This window comes from Sprattus sprattus (genome assembly GCF_963457725.1).
Source record: "Sprattus sprattus genome assembly, chromosome: 15".
Taxonomy (NCBI): domain Eukaryota; kingdom Metazoa; phylum Chordata; class Actinopteri; order Clupeiformes; family Clupeidae; genus Sprattus; species Sprattus sprattus.
In genome coordinates this window covers 19,012,906-19,026,225 of record NC_137913.1, presented here as the reverse complement: position 1 = coordinate 19,026,225, position 13,320 = coordinate 19,012,906, and the positions used below count along the sequence as shown (strand labels likewise).

The window sequence follows — 13,320 nt, the reverse complement described above, 5'->3', positions numbered from 1 at the left end:
ATAACAGTGTATTAATAAATACAATAAATTCTATGTTATGGCTAATGTGCTATGAATGCAGGGCTAAAAGTAGGCTCTAAGTTTATTTATATTTTTATGTTTAAAATTTGTGTCGCAACTTAATGACCGTGGGAAACTGTGGGTCTCAAGGCCAGGACAGTGGAGAACCACTAGTCTACTGATTACTATGAATGTAGAACAGGCTACGCTAGGAGGTACCTGTTCCAACTGATAATTATTAAGCCTAAAACCTTTGTGGTTCAAACTGCCATGGCCATAATGGTCCTACATACAAAACTGCACACTTCAAAACTACCCAGCATGGCAACCTGTGACACGGTTCGTCCATGTTTGTGACCAAACCCTAATTAGCAGACTGTGAGAAATGGTCTGGGGAGGAGGTCTCCTCTCTCTTCTTGTGAAACACATCTAGTGAAGTGACTAATTATTGGATGAGCTATTGGCTCAGACTGTCTGAGTTCGCCTCCTGTGCCTGGTCTCATGGGGCTTTTAAAGGGGGCCGGTAGAAAACTTCAGAGGTTTGTGAGAATGTCCCCATTGTGGGTGTGAGAGTTGCCAACATCAAGTCACGGGAACTGCAATTTTGAAAGAGCCTGACCACAAAACATGTCATACTAGTCTCCTTTCCTCTTTTTTCTTGTCAAAGATGACACCCATGGCTTTGTGAAAAATGAAAGCGCACAGTACACGCGCATGGCACAGCACTCACGTACACACAAATATGACACACACGCTGACATTCCAATGACACTCGCACATCGGCACAGGAAGTTAAACAATAGGAATCCTCAACAGCAAACTCCCTACTCGACTGTAACATTTGGCAAACACCTGCCTGGCAGCCAGTGGCGAGCGTCTGTCTCCCTCCCCTCTCTCTACGTTCATTGCGTCCAGTCACACCTGCACGTACCTCAGCTCTGACAGGGGGTAGAGCACGTGCTCCGGCAACTATTTACGGCGTGCCAGCGCGCGCCGGTGTCTGCCAGGAGCGCATTCCCCACTCTTGTACCCTCCCTCCCTCACTACAACCAAAACATCAACACAACACGCCCAAACTGAACAGGCTCCCCGACCTGTTTGACACACACACACACACACACACACACACACACACACACACACACACACACACACACACACACACACACACACAGACTCACTTCCACAAACATACACACGGCGAGAGAGTTGTATGGCCCTTTAAGCGGTGTGCCCGGCACTTTAAATAAATGCTCCAAGATTATCTGCTCCCTTATCTTAGCTCTTTTGCCCCCAGTTTGGTCGAGCCAGTATCGGCGTTGTCACTGCCGGCGGAGCGCGGCAGATGCCCCCCCGGAGGCTGACAGCACAAAGCACGGTAGAAAGAATTAGAGGAAGAAAGAGAGAAAAAGACAGGGAGGGAGACAAGGGTGCATAAAGCCTGAGAGTAGACAGCTGAAGACAAATCCACACTTAGGCACACAACAATCCCCCCCAAACACCCCCCCCCCCCCTCCCCCCACCTAACACACACACACACACGCACACACACTAACATACAGACACACGCACACTACCCCTCCCCTTCCCGTTCACTACGCTTCCCTAGTGCTCACCGGCAAACACACGTACACACACACACACACACAATAAGAGAAAGAGTCACATGAGACAATAAAAAGAAAACAGCTTGATCGTTGGAAACAAAAAAGGCACAGCCATGGTTACTTACATTAGCGTCCTGATACAGCTACTGGTAAGACAGGAGTAGGAAGGACACAAAGAGAAGTACATGGAACACCGGTTCGGGTTAGCGGAGGAAACAGAGCCACTGGCAATCTGGTGTGTGTGTTTTTTTTTCCTCTCTCTGTCTTTCAGTGCGGCACACAAGCGTAGACGCGCACGCACGCACGCACACACGCACACGCTCACACATACCTCCCCCCACGCACACTTTGCTCTTCGTCTCCTCTCTCGGCTGTCGGTCTCTGCTCTCTCCTTGTTTCCTCCCTCATTATGTGTCTCTGCTCCTCCCTTCTCTCTTTTCTATATTCCTTTTCTCTCCCCTACTCATACGCTCTCAGTCTAGCTCTCCTTTCAGCCCCCACCGCTCCCTCCCTCTCCCTCTCTCTCTGCCTGGTTCATTCGTGCTCCCTCCCCCTCTCCCTCGCTCTCATTCCCCCTCCTCCTCCCACCTCTTCTCTGTGTGCAGAGCGAGAGAGGCCATTATGTGAGGCACAGTGGGCACGTACAGCGGAATGGAGGAGTGTGCAGTGAGTCAACGAGAGAGCTGGGAGAGCTGGGGGATGGACGCAAGCTGCAACCGCGGCGACGCAGCTTTCGCTGCAGCACGGGCTCCTGCTGTTTCTCTCTCTCTTTCTCTCTCTCCTTTTGCTCTCTCTCGCTCTTTCTCATAGAAAGTACATCTGATAAAGAGCTCCTTCATTTTTTTTTTCTTCCAAAATGTGCTGTTTGTTTCATTCTCCATTTAAAGGGGATTCTGTGCTGCCAGGAAGGAGCAGCTGTGGCTGAAAGACAGCTAAACGCACTGAGAATCTCCCCCCAGTGAAAACAGGAAAAACAGACAGATGGAAAGAAAAGTCGAAGGAAAAAAAGAAAGTGTCCTCAAAAAAATAAAAGCAATGTTCACTTGCGGCTTGATAGCACTCATTTTAGAAGAAATGTTTGGTTTCGTTTTAGAACATCTGTTTGACTTAAGGCTGCGACCATGTCGATGTTTTATCGCCAGCCTAGTCACTTCACTCTTTCGATAACACATACAAAAACTAAATTCATATTAAGGATTTATGTAGTTCTCTTAATTCCGTTAAGACACAGGGAATCTGAGGATACAGACCTCTCACTGCACGGTATGACTGAGGGGTTTTGGGACACCAAGGGCGACTGTGTAGCATCATCAAGCTACAGATACACTTGTTATTTGTTCGCGCTGACAGCTCAGCTCTTGGCACAGTTAGGACTAAGTAAGTAAGAGGACTAAACCTGAACGACAATGAATCTCAACACTGTGTGTCGGACTTGATTGGGTTACTTTAGTAAATAGGGGTAGTGGGTACACGCACAACACAGCGGCGAGGATAGACATGTACTTCGCGGAGGAAAAACGGCGGAGACGGGGGAGAGATAATAAGGGATAGAACGGTGATAATCACAGCCATTTGGAGACGTAACAACGTCACCCCCTATTCTGAATTATTCTGTTTCTTTAGGCAGCCAGGGAGACAGGCAGAAGCTAGCGAGCCAGACGGCGGGCGAGACAGAGGAAAGGCAAGGGTAGCGGCTCATTGCTCTAGAGCTGAGAGGCGAGGAGCTTGGAGAGAGGGGGATCGTGGAAAGGAAATGACCGACGAGCGAGCTTTCGGACTTGGAGGGGGTTGTTGCGGCTTTTCCAGACTCTTTTCAATCTTTCCACCGCCTGGCGGTTTTTCTCCGCCTTCATTCTGTCTTGTTTCTCTCCGTTCCGTCTCTCCCTCACGGGCTCCATCCTCCCAGGTTCTGCTCATCTTCTGCTACGTTGTCCTCACACCCTTGCGCTACTTTTCCCACCGTTTCTCTCTCTCCTTGCCACCCCCAAGCCAGTGGTCAAGTGCGGCTCCTGCCTCCTGACCCTCTCTTTCCCCGGCAGCAGTGCTGTTGTTTTTGGATCCGACCCGCTCCACTCCGCGGTGGAGGAGAGATGGGGGAAGCATGGCGCTGGCTGCTCTGAGCCGATCGCTCTCTTATTATAACTGCTTGCTCAACAAGCGCCCGTTGCTTCCCGTTGCCTGGATTAACCTGAATAACCCCTCACATCTCCTTGTTTTTCTCCCTCTCTCTCGCTATCTTCATCTCTGTCTCACTCTCTGCTTTTGTCTTTTACAGATCTTTGTTGGTTTCGCTGGCCGCCGTTGACGCTGGCGTCTCCGGTCCCTTCAGACCACAAGAAGCTGTGACGAGGCAGAGAGAGCATAGCAAAGCGGCAACGCAGTGACAGCGACAGCCCAAAGACAAAACAAGCCTTGCACGACAGGCTGAGAGATGCTCCGTCACAGACCGAGAAGGCGCCGGCAAGCGAGAGAGAGGGAAGTACGAGAGAAAAAAAGGCTGAGAGAGGGAGAGAGACGGGGAGAAGGGGAGACAGTGGTTATGACATCTCTGTTACATCATCGGCGTCCTATACGAAAGCCGAAGCCGCGTGACTTGCTTGTCTTTTAAAAAGGTGGGCAGATGTGCCACACGGAAGTGTGTGAGTTCTCCCACACTCGCATACGCATGTTTATGCTGTCCACGCACACACACACGCACTCACAAAGACACGCGCACACACACACAAACTCATTCATTCACCCTCTGAGCTCTCGCTTGCGCGCCCTCCCTCTTTAGTGACACAGCGATTCTTACTCAGCGAGCTTACTTAACCCTTTCATAGGCTGGCGCTACCCAATGCTGAGACTCTTGGAAAGGCGAGCAGCAGTTCGAGGGAACTGACTTGCAAAACTGACAATGCCTTTAAAGCCACGTTGACCTACAAATCGCTAGCATGTTTCCACTGTACATGAAGATAATGTCATACAATACAAAAAGTCCATAGACAAAGACACAGTCTCATATATCCCACATCCCACACGACATCTAGACATGTTAAAAGATATTACTTTGGAATTCAACTCAGGTGGTTAGGTTCTTCAATTACTGGTGTTAAATTTGTATTCACAGCATTTGTACATTTGTTACAACAGCAGTAGGACACTTGGAATTATAAAAGACAACACAAGCTGGTTACCTTGATACGCATCCCATTAGATGAAGAGAATGTCATCTAGCACAATTCATTGTAATTACTAATTACTATTTGACAGAATGTCAGAGAGGACAGATGTTTGACCAGAAATCGAGCATTAACGAGAACTTAACCTGCATCAGTGGCAGAACACGCACACATCATCATTATTTCCGATACAAGATCACATAGAATATCAAAGGATCTCCACCACGAATGGGACTCTTGAATGTGCAATCACAGTAATTGCAGTGGTGTGTCGTCTTGTGTAACCCAAACCACAAAGTAAGCAAACTAAAGTGTGACAATCGTGTTCATTCAATGACACTACTCTGCTGTCTGTTTTGAATACAAAGAATTACACGTCCACACAGTATTTCTCGGAGCTGTGTGACAACATGCAATATCGTGAGATAGATATAGCCCACAACAGCACTGAGTCATCTGAGCGCTGGAGAATTAGTCAGTCCCTCCTTACTCTCCCACGCTGACACAGCAAAGAACGGTGTGGGTTTCAGAGTGAGCTGAGGTAACTTTCAGCACCAAGGCGAGCACTCATGCATGCCCGCAACCCAAAACACAAACAAGTAAGTATGGATATATAAGATGATACTGTAGAATACAGTGCAGTCTGTTTGTAGGGTAGTATGTCATATACACTACCCTAGCAAACCTTAAGGTTATATCCGCCTTAAGGTTAAGTGCTTGCATTTTAAACTTTGTCATCCGATAGATCTTTATCAGTGGATTTTCACGATCTGACGATTTCGAGGATGACTGAGTTGGGAAGTTGGGGAGTTTTGCAGTGACAGCAATGAGCGGAGGTGCGGGGGAGGGGAGCTACACACATGCAATCCAATTTGATGGGTCTTGCCTGTAAATCCAGATCAGAGAAGACTGGAAACACTGCAGCTAATCAGATCTGATCCCCCTGGAAGCCTTCTGTCCATACCCCCAACCCCCCCAGCCCATCTCTGTCCACCCCCCTTCCCGTCTGACCACTAACTCACACACATACACAGAGAAAAAAAAACATGAAACCATATGATCTGACTGGCTGCTCTGTAGTTAGTCTGGCTGAAACACACACACACACTCACTCACTCACACACACCGCACACACACACACACACACACACACAGACAGACACACACACACACACACACACACACACACACACACACACAGACACACACACACACACACACACACACACACACACACACTTACATGCCAGAGCTGTCTTAGGATAGGATCATGCTTATGCACATGCACAGGCTGTACAGACGGACAGCTACTACGGCTGCGTGGCACGCAAGGCTGTTCCAATTGGCTGGCACGGCAGCCACAGCCGTGGCCTCACACGCTCGCACACAGATGCTGGCAGGATTAGGGTCAGCAGGTGCCTCTTTGAGTCTGAGGGCAGATTATGAATGAGTCGCCCACTCAAAGGAATTTTTCGAAGGCATTTATTTTGTTGTGATTTGTGTTCCTAGATGAAATCCTATTTGATCTTTCCCTGTCATTTCCTTCCATTGTGTGTTTAATGATATGATTCATAGCCTGACGAGGATATTTATAATTTGTGCATGCCAATACATCTATGGGTACTTATTTAAAGAAGTCACTATAAACAGTCACTTTGCATCTGTTTCCCTTGTCCCTGATAAACTCTATCTTTTAATCTTTCTTCTTCTTTGTCCTTCCCTCTTTCTTCCCTTCTCTTTCCTTGTCATCCTTGTCTGCTGTCCCCTCTGACCCCTCGAGGTTCCTCCTTTATCAGGATGTGGGTGTCGGGTATCGCACTGTGTCTTCAACTCTTCGCCCCGTCTTTTTTTCTGACACATGGCACGTGCAAGTCAGCACGCATGGCCCCCTCCTCAGACATCCCTCACAAAAGACGGTGGGAGGGGGGAGCTCAGGATAGATTCAGCAAGATGGAGAGCGGGAGAGACGGCGAGAGAGGGAGAGAGTGATGGGGGGGGAGAGAAAGACAGAAAAAAAGGGAGAAGAGGTGGGGTGGAGCAGGGTGGAGCCACCCTCATCATTCAATAAGGAGGCGCGTGAAAGGAAGGGAAGGGGGGAGGAGAAGGGGGGAAAAAAAACATCTAAACCCCCCATTCCACCCACCCCTACCCTAAAGGAGTGCTGGTCTTTGTGAGAGGAGTCGAAAAAGAGGGAGAGCGAAAAGAAGAAATAAGAGTAGAGGGGAATGAGTTCATTGGGGGGGGGGAGAGTCGGGGGTAGGCGCACAAGAGAGGGGAGGAAAAGGGAAAAAAGAGGAAAAGGAGAGAGGGAGAGAGAAAGCTACCAAGAACAATGGGGTGACGTGACGTCTAAAAACAGAGGCAAGATTTAGGATGACGGTGCACGAGCCAAGGTCAGATGTCACTGTCGCTTGTGCGGCACTCAATCTGATTCAGGGGCGGACATTTTGAAATGGCACTCTGATCAACTTGCACCTTGGTGCCACTAAAAAAACTGGACAGTGGCCGTCATCTATCGGTGTATCCTACTGTGGCTTAGTCCATGACAGATAGCGAGAGATAGAAAGAGAGAAAGGAGAGAGAGAAAGAAAGAAAGAGATAAAGAAAGAGTGCGTGTCTGAGAGGTAGAGAGAGGCTCTGCACAGTGGCTTGTTGCCAGCGTTGTCTCTCCCAGGAGTCAGGCTAAGATTAGCTCCCCATATGTTCAGCTGAAGCACAGCCATTCTTAAAGGGCCAGCGCACATCTTTAGAGACTGCAACGGGCAACTGCACTGCAATGACACAACGCTCCCGTCTCTCTACTTGGGGGCACTTGGTCCACACACCTCACATATTATCAATTAACGCTGGCCTACGTAATGACTCAGGGAAAGAGAGAGCGTCGTGATGGATGACAACACAGCAGCCGGCTCCATCTGGCTGCTTTCTCCAGGGCTGTCTCTGTGGACTGTGCCTCTTAGTCCATGGCCAGGTTTTCGGTCAGTTGCGCACCAGATGTGACAGGAGAGGGGCTCTGTTTGAGTCAGAAAGAGAGCTGCGAGCCGGTGAGTGGGGAGATGGCGGTGCCGGACTACATGGCACAGAACCGAGGAGGTCTGGTCTGCGCTGTGGTGCGGTGGGTCGAGGCACGATAGTGGAAGTGAACGTGAGGGGTTGCTATCGACTGCTGTCGTGCAGTGCAATGCAAGCTGGGAAGTTGCAAGTGCTGGCTAGGCTAAGCACTGCTCATTAGGGGGCCGGCATCGGGAGCTGCTGTGGCTTGGCGGGTGGGGGCTTCCTTCATTCATTTTTCATTAACTGCGGCAGCACCGCCGGCACCTACAGCTCGCTCATGGTATGGAGCTCAGGTATATGGTAATGCACCAGGAGCCAAGGACCATACGGCGTTCGTCAAGTGGAGCTGAGACATCACAAGTAGTGGTAGGATGAGACATGACTGTCTGAAATGTGATGTTCATTAAAATGCAGACATGACAACAATGCTGGAGTTGTCAGGCACACAAACACTCAAGAACAAACGAACACAAACATCCTCCATGAAATTCATTTTTCAGAAGTTAAGTGAAAAGGTCCTTTCACTTCAATGAACACAAGTTAAAAATAACCCAACTAGAGAAAAACAATTCATGTCACAAATGTTACATTGCACAGATGTAATGAATGAACAGACTCACTCACACTTTTGAAACCATGAACTCATTACAGTACAGTACGTGTATTGCTATGGACGCAATAGTTAAATGTACAATCTCAGTGCCCTTATCAGGTCACAAGTAGTCTATGCTATCTTCACACTATCATAACTTACACATAGGCCTGTATCTATGTAGGACAGGAGACTCAAAGCATAAGTGGAAAGTAAAATGTCTACCATTCACTTTGGCCACACAACATATAGCTCTTTAACTGACCAGAGTGTTTGCTTGTCCTTGCACATAAGAACACGGGGGTGATAAAACATAAATGAGATTTGGCAGTTATGTTTGGGGGTGGAAGCTGAAACCTTGACATGGTTACTCTTTAACAAGTGGACAGAATGTGCATAGCTTTGCAACACCAAGAAAAACAGGATGCAATTTTATCTCACAAGTTAACCCTGTCATTTCTCCTGGGTCCTAATTTTCTTAAGTTCCTTCTCTTTAAAACAGCACTTTGGTCAGCATGAGTTGTTTTTAAATGTGCTTTATAAATAGATTTGACTTGACTTGACTTCATATTATTTAACATTTGGGCCTATAATAAACACACATTAAAATAAGATACATGAGATTACTAAGGAAGTTATTTATATAGAATATAGAAGTAATTTTCTTTAAAGTAATAACGTCCCTTTACTGCAGTGGAGAAAAGAACGCGCTGTAACCTATATGTGCTTATCGATCTATAAACCTTCCCTGAAGTACGGTAATATTCAATATCCAGTTAAGTAAATAATCCCAAATGGCAAATAAACTAAGCAAAGATTAAAATAATATTAGGAAACTTTGGAAACGTCTGTGTCTCTCTTGATTCATTTGATTAATTTTGCACTTCCAAGTTCAACGCAAGGTCACCAGCAAGCCATAGAACAGAGAGAGGAGATGTGTGATGGTTTAAAGTGAACGATAGGGAAGGAACTTTATCATCTCCCTTGGTTGATCTCTCTGTAACAAAAAGGATGCATTCTTAATTTGCTTTAAAAACATCGTTTTACACAGAACATCTAGGCTAATGAGATAGATTTGATTGTTAGACGACTTATTGTAAATGTATACTGAGCATCTGTGGAGGCGTTCTATGTGCTCCTTTAGAGTAACTTCATGTGGTACTTTAGGCCTATCTTCACTGCCACTATACAGAGAGACATTAGGTAAATGGGAGAACGACGCATTGATCAGTGGTCTAAATTGAATGAGTAATATGTATGCTGTAAAGTACATTTAAAATACAAAAGTATTACTTTTTGTTGTGCATTATGGCCCCAATAAATGATAGGCTACTGGATTACTTTATTTACTGTCTGTGTGACGGTAGAGAGCATAGTTGCATAGCTTAAGTAGCCATTTGGTAACATATTTTGATGAGTTAAATGATCAGTCAATTAAGTAACTCAGTGGCCAATGTTATGCTGTCCAACTGTGTAGAGATTAGATTAGATGTGCCTGCCAGACGTTGAAAACCAAGATGCAGGTCACATTTCAGAGACAGAAGTGGTAGAACGCCTTCCTCCATGAAAAACCTACCTGTTTGATCAGACACACCCAAATGAGACATGGGTCAAACCTCAAAGGCCTGCATGCACGTTATGAAATCAACAAATGAATGTGCACTTGTAATCAAAATAGCTTTATGCAATACCCTTCTTTGTTCTTTGTAAGACCACGTAGTGCACATCTATTAGATTATTGCCCCCTGTTCAGTAACGGCATTAGTCTTAGTGTGCTTCCTGGTCAAAGGTGTGAGAGTCATCATTTTCCCTGACCAAAAAGAGAACACTCTGATAATCTATTGAGGCATGTTTTTTCATGTTCAAGCATTTTCTGGTTGCGTCTGATGTCTTTTGACATCTTTTACAGAGTTGGGTTAAGGCCATACTTGTTTTACTGGAGGCAAGAAAAGTTAATAAAAACTTAAAACGAGTCATAACTGAATTCTGTGTGTATATTGATGAAGAAAACAAGAGGCTATATTATACACGCTCCATACCTAAATACATCCGCCCTCTGCTCACACATGCACACGGCCAGCACATCACATGACCAACCTTGAGGGTGGACCGGAGCTATAATTACAGTGATGATGTCATCTGCCATTCAGTGTTACTACAGAAACTAGGTCATGGTTAACCCCTTCTCTCCCAGGTAAAGGAACCATTTTACTACTGAACTATGTTTTTAGCCAGTGCAGTTTTTTCGTTTTCTATGCTGTTGTGTGTGTCTTTATGAAGTAGACATTCTACAAATGGGGTTGTTAAAGAAAATACCTGCATGTTATAACGGATATTCTTCATATTAAGGACAACAATTTGTCATTCATCCATACTAAATGTTAAGACACAACGTAGTAAAAAACAAGGCCAGAAACTGACCCAGCACTATAAATAACACCATAGGAACAGAGACTAAAGAACTGACAACAAGAGATACAATTACATGTCTTATCAAAAGCATACAATGTTGCATTGCGGTAAGGCTCTAGGGGGTGAATGTAGCTCAGACGACAACATTCTTTCTCCTGAGACTTCTTGCACGAACTCCAACCAAATGTTTAGTCTGTCCTGAAGATGAATGTGGGCTAGAAGCTTCTCTCAAGTCTCAAACCACATAGGCCTGGTATTTTGCAGAAGGTTGAGTAGAGAAAGTACTGCACTGCATAAACAGAAGATGATGTAGGCTTCCTGGACGACCACAAACACCACCAACATTTCACATCTACCTCTTTAGCAAACCCATGGCATAAACAGCAGAACCGTGCACAGAGCTGTAACATGCTTGCTAATCTCTCTTTTGGTGGCTCCCTGCCTTTTACTACAATATATCGAATTTCCATGACAACAAATGATTGACAGGAACACTTGGTGGAAGAAACAATGACAATGGGAAGCGGTGTAGGGGAGGTCGAGGTTTAGGTTTGACAGCAACTTGAGAAAGCATAAGTTTGAGAATGGAAACTTACACAAAAACCACAACCCAATTAGAACTGCACAAAAACACTCTGGTGAGAGCTTGAGATATGTTTGACTGATTCCCTCTATTGCCACAGAACAATATTGCCTTAGATGACGAAGTAAGATGCGGCAAATGTTGCCTTGTAAAACTGCACACAACATACACAATCCAATTTTCTGCACAGAATCTCTGTGTCTCCGGTAGAAACAGAAAGAAACAGAGAAAGCTGTCACACCGACACCACATGGCGGAACACAACATTTCATCAAGGATAATTTCCACCTCCACTCACATCTGACAGTAAGTAGCCCAAGTGTCTCAGTGTTTTGGTGGCTTTGCCAGCCTGTGACCAGTTAAGAACTTGCGCTTAAGACGGCGACAAAGTCAATGCTAAAGCCACCTGGAAAGCAGGTAAAGAACTAAGCAGCGAAACAACCAAGGGGCCAAACGCAAGCCTTTGACGATCGACGGCCATCGGACTAGACGCATCGTGCCGACAGGAGACTATTACAGCTCGGCTTGGGCTATATTTATTCCGGCAGGCGAGCCCGGGCTGTGTGATGTGCCTGGCGCATTGTTAGCGCGCGTGTGCCGTGAGAGAGTGCCGCCGCCGCCGCACCACTGTTTTGCAAAGAGGGGGGAAGTGAGAAACAGCTCTTCTGCTAAGCCAGTCGAGCGCTACAGGTTACTCCAGTCCATACGCCCGCCACCACGTGCTTTCTCACATAGACACAAACAGACACACACACTCAGGCACGTGCTCACTCTCACAGACACAAACATTGCTGTCTGCGCATGCGCCCGTGACCCACTAACTTTTACTCCCTTTACCTCATCTGACTTGGAAACTTTGTTGGCAGGACTGCCCTGCTATCCACAACCCGCCCCCCCTCCACATCCACCCAATCCCCACCCCCCTCTCCAGCAGCACCTCCACCTCTGCCTCCCCCCCACCCCCGCCCCTCCTGAGTCAGAGCTGTGTGAGTGAGTGAGTGAGAGAATGAGCGAGCGTCAGCCCTGCTCCTCCCGCCTCAGCCTCAGAACACATGCTTCACGCCTGCCAATAGGCGATGAGCCCGGGACTCTTTAAACCAGGGGCCTGTCCTCGGCGCCGCTCTGCTGCAAACACTAGCGCACCGTAGCCTACTGAGACAGAGCACAGGGCGGCATTAGCGTAGCGCAGTGCGAAACGCCACACTGCTCTATCAACCGCCAGTTATAAAACACCATCGGCAAGGAAGCCACACACACAAACAAACACCTCGTGCAAGTGTGTATGTAACAGGTGAGACGACAGCACACATTCCGCGTCAACCACAGATGCAAAAAAATACCTCTGGTGGACCTGCTTGATTCAATATCTAAGGACCACTTGTACCTCTTACAAGTTTACTAGCTTCATCTTAATTGACATCCTTTCCAGGGCTAATGACTGCCAACGCTCGAACACACAAACAAAAATGTCCATGTGAACAGCTTGAGTCCAGACAGACACACACACACACACACACAGGTGGCGATAGTCATTCAGTAGCTTCAAAGCCTTTCACCAACTGACCTGTCTTCACACATTCTCCCCAGCCTACGGACACACACCAGGAGCAGATGACAGGCAGGCTGTCTGACTGGCACCCCACAGAATGACTACAGGGACCACAGACGTGCCCACCTCATTTTCTCATCTTTATCTCTCTTTCTTTCACAAGTCTCTCTCAATGCAGTATTCCCTTAGCCCAGCTGAATTCACTCTCACCTTTTCTGCCAGATTCTGGATTAGAGGCCGGGCTTTTATGTCCTCTTCAAAATATCCCACCTTAGCAGCCGTTCAGGGGATAGATAGAAAGAAAGAATAAAAATCAATAAACTGGCCAGTGACAGCAGCCTGGTCAAATCCAGACAGCAAAG

General features: G+C 46.9%; 1 protein-coding gene across 4 annotated transcripts in view; it reads right to left on the bottom strand.

Annotated features, from left to right (window-relative positions):
- Nucleotides 1-13,320, bottom strand: part of tet3 (tet methylcytosine dioxygenase 3) — a 33,775-nt gene that overhangs the window by 19,687 nt on the left and 768 nt on the right. For 2 of the 4 annotated variants that reach the window (XM_080853017.1, XM_080853016.1), the window contains exon 2: nucleotides 13,169-13,228. The gene's annotated coding sequence lies outside the window, so the exon portion shown is untranslated. Of the gene's footprint in view, nucleotides 1-1,732; nucleotides 2,001-13,168; nucleotides 13,229-13,320 lie in introns of those variants that run through there. The other 2 variants (XM_080853015.1, XM_080853018.1) reach the window with 2 other exon arrangements.